Below are 5,025 nucleotides of genomic sequence, written 5' to 3'. Positions count from 1 at the left end.
AATAATACACATTAAATATTAATTTTATATATGAATATAATAAATATATTTTCCTAAATAATTATGCATTATTATTTAAATGCTAATTATAGTATAATTATAATAAAGATATTTTTATAAAATAAATTTAGAAGAGAAAATAGTGCATTTATTTTGGCGGAAAAATGAATTCATGAGGAATCGACACCTCACTTCTATTAATTGGGGAAAAATCCAATTTTAGTATATTAAGTATATAGATAGATAGATAGATAGATAATATAATGTTTAATAAGAGTAAATTACATAAAGACAGATTAAAATGTGTGGAGCCCATTTACTTAACACTTTCCAATAATAAATTACTTTATCTTTTTATCTTTTCCACACAAGTCAACAAAACAAAACCTTATACTTGATAGAAGTTACACAAACAATCTCCACTCACTTTCCTATTTTCATACACAAACACTTTAGTAACATTGCTTGAATTGAAACAACATTATTGCATTAATCTTATATTTAAATTTGTTAGAAAGATAACTTTAAATAAAAACACATGACACCTTCAAATTATTCATAATGTGTTCATTTTTCTCCAATAAGGCAAAATGTTATGTTTAATAGCAATAGTATAGTACATTGGAACTATTTAATGCAAAATATAATTTTATTTCATCATTATATAGCATAACAATATCTTAGAATTATCTTATTATAAAAGTTAATTACTTCTAAAAATTAATTTCTTTTATTATCTTAATGATCGTATAAAATTACCCTAGCACTCCTACGGATTAAAATTAATTGAGTTTTATTAACTATTTTTCTAAAAATATTGGTTACAAATTTAAAATTATTTCAAATGCTAGAAAGATTGAATTTGTCACTATTGAGTATTGATGATCTAGAGTTTTCATCTTCTTAACCCAGAGATTTTATTTTAAAAATCTTAACTAATTTATTGTAGATTGGTTTAAAATTTAAATTAATTTTATTATACGCTTTTGTAGATTTCCGAATTTTAATTGAAACTCACCTTTACTAGCTACTTGGCCTGATTGTGTTTGGTATTGATCAAAGACCTTTACAAAATAATCTTATGCCTAAGGTTTCTTTAGCATTATTTTGTCCTTTTTTTTCGAACATGAATTCTGAATCTAATGTATAAAACTATAAATATTATATACATAAAATTATAGATATTAAATTAAATAAAATAATTTTAAAGATCATAATAATTTTACTACAAATTTCAGGAATTAGTAGATCATAAAAATAATGTAAAAAATTAACTATCTATAATTTAATTCAAATAAAATATATATAAGAAATTATGATGGTTCTTTGAATTTGACCATGCTTAAATTCTTTTGCTGATGCTCGGTATATAAGGTGAATGTTATAGTATTACACGACAGGAAGTTTTCTTAGTGGAAACATGGAATAATTAATTATTTAATTATGAATGTTTGTTTGTAAACTAAAGGGAATGTACCCTATGGCTCTGTATTGACCATTTTTAGAAAAGCAGAGTGAGAAAGAAACCGAGTGATACCATAGTCAATATCAACCCGTACTTACATTAAATTTCATTTACACTTTTCAGTTTGGATTTCCTTATTATACAACCCATATTTTTCCAGTGTGAATCACACTACAATCTCCATCACCCCTTCCTTTACACTTTTCAGTTTGGATTTCCTTATCTCCATCACCCCTTCCTTTACGTATACAGTTAAAGGTTCTTATAGCCAACCATTTCTTAGCATCACACTATAAGTCACTGCTTCCAACATTTTTTCAGAGTGAGAGTGAGAACCAAACAGTTTTCAGAGTGAATCACAGTGCTATAAGTCAATCTTAGCCGAACCAAACAAGTCTCCACTATAAGTCATCTTTCTTCTTTACTTTAAATCCTCTTCATGGATTCCACCTCTTCTACTTCTTTAAGATCATGCAAGTATCATGTATTCCTCAGCTTCAGGGGTGAAGACACTCGCCAAAAATTCACTAGCCATCTCTATGCCGCACTCACAAGGAAGGGAATCACTACCTTCATTGATGAGACCAATCTTTGCAAAGGTGACGCTATTTCAGATGAACTCCTAACAGCAATTGAAGACTCCATGTTTGCGATAATTGTTCTCTCACCAAACTACGCTTCCTCCACTTGGTGCTTGGACGAGCTCCAGAAGATCCTTGAATGCAAGCATAAGTTGGGACAACACGTCGAAGCGGTGTTCTACGATGTGGAGCCTTCTGATGTCAGACACCAGAAAGGAACCTTCGGAGAAGCTTTCATGAAACATGAAAAAAGATTCGGACGTGAAAGTGACAAGGTTAGAACATGGAGACATGTGTTAACAGAAGTTGCCGGTTACTCTGGTTGGACCTCCAATATTCAGTAAGCTCACTAATAATCATTCACTTCATTTGTTGTTGCTGTAAATTATGTTAACAACGTAACAAAGTAAGAAAATTGTTGCATGTCTGAATATAGGGAGAGGGGAAATAATTAGGCAAAAACAAAAGGAAGTTATATAAAAACATTAAAGGAAAGAGGATCCAAGCAAAGATGCAGAAAAGTCTGCCCCATATGTGTTGAACTTAAAAAGCGTTGTAATGCTTGATATAAAGAATAAACATCACTACAAGCAACAGAAAAATTTAGATCATGCTATTAAAGAAAGCAAATAGCGAGCATATTTCTTCCATGTAGATGATGCAGGATAGAATGGAACAAAAAAGGAGAACACCACAAAAATCTTACTGATCTCTCAGTTCTTGGTGTGTCTGTAGGTTGGAAACCATAGTCCTTAGCATTAATCTCAAGATGAAAACCTTGACGTGTCACTCCTGCAAAATGAAATGAATTGTTTAAGCAGAATATGGCATTGGACAATGCAGTCAACTAAGTATTAGCAAGTTTTAGCAGTCCAATCGGATAATTTTTTAAGCAGGTAATATTATAAGAAAACAAAGAGACCAAATACATACCACCAGGTTCAGAAGTGGATGGAATGTTAAGTGAACAGAACCCTGAACAGTAGTTCACAGGAAGTCCCTTGCTTGCATTAACTGATCTCAATCTTGTAGTCATTGAAAGAGCTCCTTCCTCTCCCTATAATAAGAGCATCCCCCATAAACTAAGATTACATGAGGTGACTTCTCTTGATATATATATATATATATGAGAAGATAAACTAAAGTAGATGAACAGCTGCTAACAAGATAAGCTACTCGGACTCGGGGTGCTACCTTTACATATTGTTGAACCTTTTCAGTCGTTGCAAGTGGAGGACGTTTCTTTATGTGCTCCCTTAAACTAGAGAGTAGCTGCAGAAAAAATAACAGGTTTAACCAACTTCATTCTGACATAACTGTTATAATGAATATACATATAGATAGCAAAACCATAATGGACATTTCCAAAAATAGCATTATAATTATTTATGTTAAAAATTACTCATTTTCATTTATTTCGCATTGTTAATTGTTCACACTATTTCAATTTTGAAGACGTCCCTACAGATTTTAGACGATGTAAAATAGTACCCAAAAGTTTCAAATATAGTAGTAAGGTCCCTATCTGGTACTTATGATTTCACTTCAAATAGGAAGCAACTTAGCCCTAGCTAACAGGAGATATTTTACATTGTTTGAAAATCAAAACTATTTCCCATAATTTTTAACTAAAGAAACTAAATTGAATCAAGAGAGAAACTAAAGGATCCAAGGAAAGTATAGTAGAATATTGGAAAACATAAAAAGAAATTGGAAAGAAAATAAACTTTCTCCTCTTTTGCACAAAATTTGTTGCTTTAATTTTCTTTTATGCCTTCTCTTAACAGGAATGAGGCAACATTGGTGGAAGACATTTCTCAGAGCATACATAAAAGATTGATACCAAACTTGCCATCTACCATGAACAAGCTTGTAGGCATTGATTCAAGGGTGAAACAAGTGATTAGCTACATTGGTATTGGGTTGGATGATAATGTTCGTTTAATCGGCATATGTGGGATGGGCGGCATAGGCAAGACAACTACTGCTAGAATAGTATATGAAGCCATCCAAAGTCAATTTCAAGTTGCTTGTTTTCTCGCAAATGTAAGAGAAACATGTCAGAAAAATGGTATTCTTCAAGCACAACAAAAACTTGTTAGCCATATCAATGGAAGCTCCGGTCATTTTGATAATGAGCATGATGGGAAGAGAATAATTCGGGCTTCTTTGTGTCACAAAAAGGTTCTTCTTGTTCTTGATGATATAGATAAAGAAGAACAGTTGGAGAATTTGGCAGGGGAGCAAAATTGGTTTGGTTGTGGAAGCAGAATACTCATCACAAGTAGAGACATGCATGTGCTAAAGATAAGTGATCCACATGAGATTTATAATGTTGAAGAGCTAGGAGAAAGTGAAGCCTTTGATCTCTTTTGTTTGAAGGCTTTTAAACAACCAAAGCCTACAGAAGAGTATTTGGATTTGACCAAACAGGTGGTCAAATATTGTGCCGGTCTTCCATTGGCACTTGAGGTTTTGGGTTCGCACTTTTATGGTAGACCAGTTAAAGACTGGCTAAGTGCTTTGGGAAAACTCAAGAGCTCTCCACATGTTCCAATATTTGATAAATTAAAAATTAGTTTTGACGGCCTAGACTCAATGGATCAAGATATATCTCTAGACATTGCTTATTTCTTCAAAGGACGTTCTAAAGAAGTTGTAACAAGAATTTTAGATAATTGTGGATATTATATTGATATTGGCATATCTACCTTGCTGGATAGATCTTTATTAACAGTGACAAAATGTGGGGATTTGGAAATGCATGACTTGATTGAACAAATGGGCAAGTATATCGTAACCCAAGAATCGCCAAATGACCCTAGCAAGCGTAGCAGGTTGCGGGGTTACCACGACATCAATTATGTTCTTACTCAAAACAGGGTAAGCGGAATCCTTTTCACAATTAAAAAAAATTCTCTCTTTTTTTTAATTTTTTCCTGAGAAAGATATCAATTAAGTATAATTAAATGACTTCTC

At 32.1% G+C, this 5,025-nt stretch overlaps 1 long non-coding RNA gene and 1 pseudogene across 2 annotated transcripts; one reads left to right on the top strand and one right to left on the bottom strand.

The window, feature by feature from the left end:
* Window positions 1,545-5,025, top strand: part of LOC107611567 — a 5,132-nt pseudogene continuing 1,651 nt past the window's right edge.
* Window positions 2,767-3,423, bottom strand: LOC110266061. Of its 2 annotated transcripts, XR_002352953.1 has the most exons (3): window positions 3,241-3,423; window positions 2,980-3,103; window positions 2,767-2,838 (listed from the first exon to the last, which is right to left on the bottom strand). It is a non-coding gene; the product is annotated as an uncharacterized LOC110266061 (long non-coding RNA). The 2 variants fall into 2 exon arrangements; XR_002352952.1 differs by lacking the exon at window positions 3,241-3,423 and having other exon boundaries at window positions 2,980-3,168.

Source organism: Arachis ipaensis, chromosome B08, assembly GCF_000816755.2.
Source record: "Arachis ipaensis cultivar K30076 chromosome B08, Araip1.1, whole genome shotgun sequence".
Classification (NCBI taxonomy): domain Eukaryota; kingdom Viridiplantae; phylum Streptophyta; class Magnoliopsida; order Fabales; family Fabaceae; genus Arachis; species Arachis ipaensis.
Note: the sequence above shows the minus strand (reverse complement) of the source record. Positions and strands in the feature narration are given on the sequence as shown.